Source organism: Cervus canadensis, chromosome 29 (assembly GCF_019320065.1).
Source record: "Cervus canadensis isolate Bull #8, Minnesota chromosome 29, ASM1932006v1, whole genome shotgun sequence".
NCBI lineage: Eukaryota > Metazoa > Chordata > Mammalia > Artiodactyla > Cervidae > Cervus > Cervus canadensis.
The window spans coordinates 45,658,356-45,668,262 of NC_057414.1; positions in this window are offsets into that span (position 1 = coordinate 45,658,356).

Sequence of the window (9,907 nt, forward strand, 5' to 3'; positions counted from 1 at the left end):
GTGCAGAGCGGGACGCGTGACTGTGACAGTCTGGGCCTGCAGCTGTAGGGGGGTCCTGCTGGGCCCACAGGCGGCTTCTCTCCCCGCCCTCTGCTTTTCACGGGGCCAGCAGGCAGCACAGGGCTGGTTGGGGAAGGAGACGCTGCCTCCTGCCACGGGCGCCAAGGACCTTACAAGAGTCCAGACCCCCAACCTCACTGGGCGATGGGGAGCTGCTGGCCTGCCCAGCTACATGACCCAGTGCCCAGATGACACCCCCTTCAGGACGGGCAGCTCGGGTCACCCTGCCGCCCCATGTGCAGGGGGCCACCTCTCCCCCGGCCCAGACGGGAGCCGAACGAGAAGTCCCAAAGGGAGGTGAGGTCCTCGCAAAGGGCGCGGCTGTGTGCCCACACAGGGCTGGCACTGGCATCCTGCATCTCAGCTTCCCCGGCAGCCGCTGGGGCCCTGGGGTCCCTGGGTCACAAGGACCAAGTCCTGTGACCCTGGGGCGCCTCCACCAGCTCTGCACATCGGTCAAAGTCAGCACCCCAACGTGCTGCCTGGATGCAGGTGAAAGCAAAGCAGATGCCCAGACAAGGCTTCCGCCTCCCGTGCACAGGGGACCGAGGCGCGGGGGGACACATCTCTGTCCCCGGGACCCAACGAGGACCTGTGTTCACAGGGTTTACTCACCGAAGTGACCCACGGTGCCTCCTCCAGATCTCATTGGCAGGGGGTCTGGGGGGCAGGGGTGAACTCAAGGTCAGCAGCCCGTGGACTGAGACAACGAGAGCAAGTGAGCAAGTGTCCGTGTGGTCCTGACTCGGGGCCACACTGCTGTCCCCGCAGGTGAAGGCAGAGGTGTCCGGCCTCTGGCTTTCTGCATCTTAGGACAGACCTAAAAACGCGAAAACAAAGCCAGGTATTCACTGGCCGGGCAGCCACACGCTGGGGGCGGGGGGCGGGCGCGTGCATGGGTTTGTGCCGACAGAACACCTGAGGCAGGACTCCCCTGGTGACCCAGTGGTTAAGCTCTTGCCTTCCAATGCAGGGGATGTGGGTTCAATCCCTAGCTGGGGAGCCAAGATCCCATATGCTTTAGGGCCACAAAACCCAAACATAAAAAAACATAAAACAGAAGCTATATCTTAACAAAATTTCAATAAAGACTTAAAAAAAACACTGAAGCTAGGGCTGCCCTTACGCCACCACCTGACTCTACGTTCACCCCTACCCCACACCCCCCATGGGGCGCAGCTCACAGGTTGACGACCCGATCCAGGGTCCCGTCCAGAGGCGGGGTGCCGAATCGTTGCACGTGCAGAAGCCACCCTCCCGGACGTGGCCCATCGGTCCTCCCACTGCTCGCTCCAATTTCAGCGCTCACAGCGGCACACCTGTGTTCTTGCCCAAAACCTTAAAACGTCTGTGCATTCAGGAGATGTTAATTTCCTGTTCCTGTTTTCATGATTATTGGCCATTTCTGTTTCCTATTCTGCCAAATGTCTGTTTATGTCTTTTGCCCATTTTTTAAAATTGGATCCTATGTCTCTTTCTTCTGACGCGTGGAGAAGTTTGTGTTACTCGGTAGAAGTCATTGGTTACTTACATGGATTGTAAATATTGTCTCATATTCGTGACCTGATTTTCACTTTCTTTATAGTGACTTCTGTGAACAAAGGTTCTTTGTTTTTTAGCTTTTGATGAAAACTTTAATACAGAAAAGAAGTAGAAAGAGTAACGTATTGAATACACCTATATTCACGGGGAAGGCTAGTTTTATGTGTCAGCTCGTCCAGGTCATAGCGTCCAGCTATTTGGTCAAACACCGGTCGGATGTTGCCGTGGAGGTGTTTTTCAAGGAGATTACCGTTTTTGTGTGTTTGCACTGAGTCTTCCTTGCTGCGGGAGCGGGGCTCCTCTCTAGCTGCGAGTGGGGCTCCTCTCTAGCTGCAAGCGGGGCTCCTCTCCAGCTGCGGCGAGCGGGGCGCCTCTCTAGCTGTGGGCGCAGGTTTCTCAAGGCGGCAGCTTCTGTGACAGAGCCCGTGCGCCAGTGTGAGGGCTCAGTAGCGGTGGCTCGCGGGCCCAGTTAGCCCATGGTGTGTGGATCCTCTCAGAACAGGGATCAAACCCATGTCCCCGGCATTGGCCCATCCGCTGGACCTCCCGCGGAGTCTGATGGAACATTTCAATCAGAAGATTTGTAGTAAAACAGATCACCTTCATTGAATGGGTGGGCCTTGCCCCATCATTTGAAGGCCTTCAGAGCAAAGACTGAGTTTTCCCAGAAGAAGGATTCCAACCTCAAGAGTGAAACACAGGGAGCCAGCCTGGGTTCCTGCCTGCCGACCTGCCCACAGAGCTCAGATGTGCCCTTCTCCCAACTGCATGAGCCCGTTCCCTAGAATAAATACCTCATTCTTCATTCCCTCTCTTTATATATAGACACACATACACACACACACACGTGTATTTACTTTAAGATATGTGTGTTTGTAAGATTCTTAAAGTCGATTCCGTATGTCATGACCCAGAAATTGAATAGATAAGTAGTTCAGCAATCAGCTCCAAAAAAGGAAGCTATTTCCCTGCAGACCCACCATCCCACTCCCACGCGGCCAAGTTGGCAACAATTCCCTGAGACCTCTGAGAACAGTCTGCGTTCCACTTCCACCACGTTTCCCGTTCGCTCTTACGGCTGGTTTGTTCGGCCTAGAGTCCGCCGAGCCCGCTGCCCTGGCTGTGTCTCTTCAGTCTTTTCTGATCAAGTGCGGTTTGCTCCCACCCTCAGCATTTCTCCCCAAGCCACGAGCTCATTTCGGGAGCCCAGGTCCGCAGACCAAAGGCTCCAGGTTCTGGAGGTGACGTCCTGGTGCCAGTTTAAGGGTGCGTCTCTCCCCTGTTCTTCTTTTTTTTTTTTTTTCCCTGTTCTTCTTGTAACTGGAAGTAAGCACTGAAGGCTTGGTCAGATGGCAACTCACCCACCTTGGAGGGAACCCTACACAGGTGAGGCGTGGGGTCCTTGCTGCCCCTGCCCAGGAATCACGGGCCTGCCCGTCTCACAGGGGACAGCAGCTATTGCCACTGTAAAGTCATATCTCTCCTTTGCCATGAGCAAGCACTCCATGGACGTCCTGGTGCTAACCTTTCCCCAGCAGGCACCCTCCTCGTGGTTGCAGCGTCTGTTGCATTGATTACGACATGAGGAACACGGGAAGTTGCTCTTGTGATAATGAAAGCGTTAGTCACTTAGCAATATTCGGCTCTTTTCAACTTATGGACTGTAGCCCACCAGGCTCCTCTGTCCATGGGAGTCTCCAGGCAAGAATACTGGAGTGGGTAGTCATTCCCTTCTCCAGGGGATCTTCCTGACCCAGGGGTTGAACCCGGGTCTCCTGCATTACAGGCAGATTCTTTACCATCTGTTGTGATAGGCAGCATATAAATTAATCTCATCAAGCCCTGCCTCCTACTGGTCACACGCCCCATGCAACCCCCTTTGTCGAGAGCACGTGGGCTGATCTACTGAGTGACTTACCTTCAGCAACTGAATGAACAGTGATGGGGTGTCTTCTGAGGCTAGACCCAGCTTCCATCCTCTTATCCTCTTTCCTCACTCTGCTGGGAGCGGTGACCATATGGAGGGCTGTCCTGTAAAGGAAGAATTGATGCTTTTGAGCTGTGGTGTTGAAGACTCTTGAGAGTCCCCTGGACTGCAAGGAGATCCAACCAGTCCATCCTAAAGGAGATCAGCCCTGAATATTCATTGGAAGGACTGATGCTGGAGCTGAAGCTCCAACACTTTGGCCCCGTGATGTGAAGAACTGACTCACTGGAAAAGACGATGATGCTGGGAGAGATTGAGGGCAGGAGGAGAAGGGGACGACAGAGGATGAGATGACTGGATGGCATCACCGACTTGATGGACATGGGTTTGAGTAAACTCCGTGCTGCAGTCCATGGGGTCACAAAGAGTCAGACATGACTTAGCAAGTGAACAACAGCTATAAGATTTAAAATGTTTTCTTTATTTTTTGTGTTTGTTTTTTCATGTGTTATTTGTGTGAAAAGTATTGTAAACCTATTACAGTATAGGACTACATAGCCGATGATGTTAGTTGGATACCGAGGCTGACGTTTTTAGACTTACAAACGTGATCTCAGAACTGAACTCATTTGTATGTAGGGGACTTGCTGTCCCACATCTGGGGCTAAGCTGTCTCATGCACCCGCAGACAGCTAACATGCTGTATTTGCTACTCCTTCTGTGTCCCTGTGGGAGCTTCCCTGGGGACTCAGGGAAGCATCTGAGCTTCTGCCTACAATATGGGAGACCCGGGTTCAATCCCTGGGTCGGGAAGCTCTCCTGGAGAAGGAAATGGCAACCCACTCCAGTATTTTTGCCTGGAAAATACCATGGATGGATGAACCTGGTAGGCTGCAGTCCATGGGGTCGCAAAGAGTCAGACACGACTGAGCAACTTCACTTTTCTTTCTTTCTGTGTCCCTTAGATGACCCTTCTCTAGAAAGACACTTTCCTTCAACTGAGACTACTTGTGAACTAGGAAGATTCTTAATTTGACTTCTTCTTGAGTCAGTTCAGTCCATTCATAATTTTCTATCAATGTTTTTGTTTCATTGAGGTTTTCAAATTTCACAGCCTACAACTTTTTTTCTGACACTCTATTTTGAAATAATTATAGCTTTACAGGAAGTTGCAAAAAAATATATGGGGAGATCCTGGACACACTTCTCCCCTCCTCCAGAAAGTCTGATGGCAGAATCTGCTGTCTCAGCTGACCCCTCCCCGGGTCTTACAGTCACTACTCAAAACAAAACTAACTAACAAGAAAATGGGGAAGGGGACGGCCAGACTCAAGGACTCTTCCTAGGAGGGTGGAATCTTTAGATCATCATTAAGAAATAGATTAATAAAAGGGGCACTGATGGGGGCAAAACAAAGGTCTCTCAAGGATGGGTGGGACAAAGCAAGGCCTTGCTGGTCTCCCAACATTAATGGGCCCTGAACAAGTCTGGCCTGTTTCCACCAGTTTGAAGGAAAGCTAGAAGCAGGAAGGCAGAAGTCACAAGAGGAAGGAGACCTAGACTCTCTGGGGACAATGATCTGGCCACTTAATCAGAATAAAAGTTGACACTATATACAATAGTCAGGACTTGGAAGCAACCCCAATGCCCAGGATAAAGGCGTGGCATATATACACTACTGAATATTACTCAGCCACAAAAAGGGACAAAGTAATGCTTTCTGCTGCAATGTGGGTGGGCCTAGAGAGTGTCACACTGAGTGAAGTGAGTCAGACAGAGAAAGACTAATACGTGATACTGCTTTTGTGTGGAACCTAAAAGATACAAATGAGCTTGTTTACAAAACAGCAATAGAGCCACAGATGTAGAAAACAGAAGTGTGGTTACCAGGGAGGAAGAGGGGAAGGGGTAAGCTGGGAGACTGGGATTCGCACATACACACCGCCGCATTAGTTGTTGCCCAGCCGCTCCGTCCTGCCCGACTCTTTGTGACCCCATGGACTGCAGCACACCAGGCTTCCCTGTCCTTCACCATCTCCCAGGGTTTGGTAACATTAATGTCCACTGAGTTGGTGATGCTATCTAACCATCTCATCTTCTGTGGCCCCCTTCTCCTCCTGCCCTCAATCTTTCCCAGAATCAGGGTCTTGCCCAATGAGTCAGCCCTTCACATCAGGTGGCTTCGGAGCTTCAGCATCAGTCCTTCCAATGAATATTCAGGACTGATTTCCTTTAGGATAGATCAGCTTGATATCCTTGCTGTCCAAGGAGCTCTCAAGAGTCTTCTCCAACAACACATTTCATACACAAAATAGATAACTAATAAGATAAATAATAAGATAATAAGAACATAAAATAGATAACTAATAATAAGTATAGCACAGGAAACTCTACTTAATACTCTGTAATGACCTATATGGGACAAGAATCTGAAAAAGAGTGGGTACGTGTATACGTAAAACTGATTCACTTTGCTTACACTGGCAACTAACACAAAATTGTAAATCAACTATCAGTTCAGTTCAGTTCAATCTCTCAGTCTTGTCTGACTTTTTGTGACCCCATGGACTGTAGCACACCAGGCTTCCCATCCATCACCAACCCCCAGAGCTTACTCAAACTCATGTCCATCGAGTCAGTGATGCCATCCAACCATCTTATCTTCTGTCGTCCCCTTCTCCATCCATCTTCAATCTTTCCCAGAATCAGGGTCTTTTCAAAAGAGTCAGTTCTCATCAGATGGCCAAAGTATTGGAGTTTATAATTCAAATTGAAAACAACGACACAGTTCAGCTCAGTCACTCAGTCGTGTCCGACTCTTTGAGACCCCATGAATCGCAGCACACCAGGCCTCCCTGTCCATCACTAACTCCTGGAGCTTGCTCAAACTCACGTCTGTTGAGTCGGTGATGCCATCCAACCATCTCATCCTCTGTCGTCCCCTTCTCCTCCTGCCTTCAGTCTTTCCCAACATCAGGGTCTTTTCCAGTGAGTCAGCTCTTCGCATGAGGTGGCCAAAGTATTGGAGTTTCAGCTTCAGCATCAGTCCTTCCAATGAACACCCAGGACTGATCTCCTTTAGGATAGACTGATTGGATCTCCATGCAGTCCAAGGGACTCTCAAGAGCCTTTTCCAACACCACAGTTCAAAAGCATCAATTCTTCGGCGTTCAGCTTTCTTTATGGTCCAAATCTCACATCCATACATGACCACTGGAAAAACCATAGCCTTGACCAGATGGACCTTTGTCAGCAAAGTAATGTCTCTGCTTTTTAATATGCTGTCTAGGTTTGGTCATAGCTTTTCTTCCAAAGAGCAAGCATCTTTTGATTTTGTGGCTGCAGTCACCATCTGCAGTGATTTGGGAGCCCAAAAAAAATAAAGTCAGCCACTGTTTCCACTGTTTCCCCATCTATTTGCCATGAAGTGATGGGACCAGATGCCATGATCTTAGTTTTCTGAATGTTGAGTTTTAGCCAACTTTTTCACTCTCCTCTTTCACTTTCATCAAGAGGCTCTTTAGTTCTTCTTCACTTTCTGCCATAAGGGTGGTGTCATCTGCATATCTGAGGTTATTGATATTTCTCAAGGCAATCTTAATACCAGCTTGTGCTTCATCCAGCCCAGCGTTTCTCATGATGTCCTCTGCATATAAGTTAAATAAGCAGGGTGACAATATGCAGCCTTGACGTATGCCTTTCCCAGTTTGGAACCAGTCTGTTGTTCCATGTCCAGTTCTAACTGTTGCTTCTTGACCTGCATACAGGTTTCTCAGGAGGCAGGTCAGGTGGTCTGGTATTCCCGTCTCATTAAGGATTTTCCACAGTTTATTGTGATCCACACAGTCAAAGGCTTTGGCGTAGTCAATAAAGCAGAAGTAGAGGTTTTGCTGGAACTCTCTTGCTTTTTCGAAGATCCAACGGATGTTGGCAATTTGATCTCTGGTTCCCCTGCCTTTTGTAAATCCAGCTTGAACATCTGGAAGTTTTGGATTCACATACTGTTGAAGCCTGGCTAGGAGAATTTTGATCATTACTTTGCTAGTGTGTGAGATGAGTGCCATTGTATGGTAGTTTGAGCATTCTTTGGCATTGCCTTTCTTTGGAATTAGAATGAAAACTGACCTTTTCCAGTCCTGTGGCCACTGCTGAATTTTCCAAATTTGCTGGCATATTGAATGCAGCACTTTCACAGCATCATCTTTTAAGATTTGAAAGAGCTCGACTGGAATTCCATCACCTCCTCTAGCTTTGCTTGTAGTGATGTTTCCTAAGGCCCACTTGACTTCGCATTCCAGGATGTCTGGCTCTAGGTGTGATCACACCATCGTGATTATCTGGGTTGTGAAGATCTTTTTTGTACAGTTCTTCTGTGTATTCTTGCCACCTCTTCTTAATATCTTCCGCTTCTGTGAGGTCCATACCATTTCTGTCCTTTATTGTGCCCATCTTTGCATGAAATGTTCCCTTGGTATCTCTAATTTTCTTGAAGAAATCTCTAGTCTTTCCCATTCTATTGTTTTCCTCTATTTCTTTGCATTGATCATTGAGGAAGGCTCTCTTATCTCTCCTTGCTATTATTTGGAACTCTGCGTTCAGATGGGTATATCTTTCCTTTTCGCCTTTGCCTTTAGCTTTTCTTCTTTTCTCAGCTATTTGTAAGGCCTCCTCAGACAACCATTTTGCTTTTTTGCATTTCTTTTTCTTGGGGATGGTCTTGATCACTGTCTCCTGTACAATGTCATGAACCTCTGTCCATAGTTCTTCAGGCACTTTATCTATCAGATCTAACCCCTTGAGTCTATTTCTCACTTCCACTGTATAATCATAAGGGATTTGCTTTCGGTCACACCTGATGGTCTAGTGGTTTTCCCTACTTTCTTCAATTTAAGTCTGAATTTGGCAATAAGGAGTTCATGATCTGAATCACAGTCAGCTCCCAGTCTTGTTTTTGCTATATATACAAACCAACTATACTCCAAGTATAAAAAAAGAAGACAAAAGTGGACCAAAGTGTCCCTCAGCTCAATCCTCTGCTGGGGCCCCAGAGTCTTGTGTGGAGTGGACACCAGGGTCAGGGGTGGAGGGGTCCAGGACTCCTCAGGGCCAGAGCCCTGCGCACGGTGGGACCAACACCGGCTGGAGAAGCCAACAGCCAGAACAGCGGGGTGAGAGGAGACAGGGCCGCGGCCACGGCGGGATGACGCCGTCAGGACGTTTGGACGGCTCTTGGTGCAGAAGTCATGCCCCCTTTACCTAGTGGTTTACAAAGTGGACATTATGCCGCAGTAGGGGATGCATCCCCTGCCTAGTATTACGGAACCAAGCCCTGTAGATGGGCCCCAGAGGAGGCCACTGGGAGGAACGTCAGGGTCGATGGAATTAGGGTCAAAGTTCAGAGACACCTCTGGATGCTTGGACAGGCTTTATGTGACGCCATCGGGCCTCTTCCACCCGATTGTGCTGGGGATGGGGTGGTCGTGGTGCCTGGCTCGGGGCTGTTTCTCCTGCCTGGTCTTGTAAAGCTCGTAACTCCGCCCTTCAAGCTGTGTTCACTGGACACGCCGAATGGAACCAGTAAGATGCCCTGAGCCATCCACCAGGGAGTAGAAGCTGGAGTGCCGGGCGGGCAGGTCCTTGAGTGATGCCCTGCATGCAACCAGGAGAGGGGCTCAGGGCAGCAGCCGTGGGCACCTCCTAGTGATGACCGCCGGGACCTCAGACGCGAGGACTTCCGTCTTCGTGGAGTTCTCGAACACCTGCTTGTTGTCTGCCTTGTTATCAAACGCCCACCGGCGCTACCCTGGTGGCTGACGGTGCAAAACGATCACGAAGGGCGTCCCTGGTGGTGCCGTGCTCACGCATCCACTTTGCGATGCAAGAGACGCCGGTCTGATCCTTGGTCCGGAAAGATCCCACAGGCCGCAGGCACCCCCATGACTGAGACTGAGCTCCGCAGCGAGAGAAGTCACCGCAGTGAGGAGCTGGAGCATCGCAACCAGAGAAAGGCTGGTGTGCAACCACCAAGACCCAGCACAGCCCCAAGTAAAACACAGGAACTAAAAAAAAGATCCTGAAACCTGAAATCCCCCAACGTCCAGGATGACACGGGGGGAGGGCTCTAAGGGGGCGGAGGTGCCCCGAAGAGCTCCAGCCTGACGTGGACACACTTTCCACTGGGTGGTGCAGTGTGGGGAGCACAAGGGGGTCCCCTGCACCGGGAGCCTCTGCTTCCCCGGGACTGACCTTGGGAGGAGCTGCTGGGCCGTGCTGTCCCTTGGACGCGGCCCGACTCGCAGCCCTCCCCTGGCCGACCGAGAGCGGCTTGGTGTGCGGACGGCAGCCACATCCTGTCTGGACGGCCCCGCTCTGGCTGAG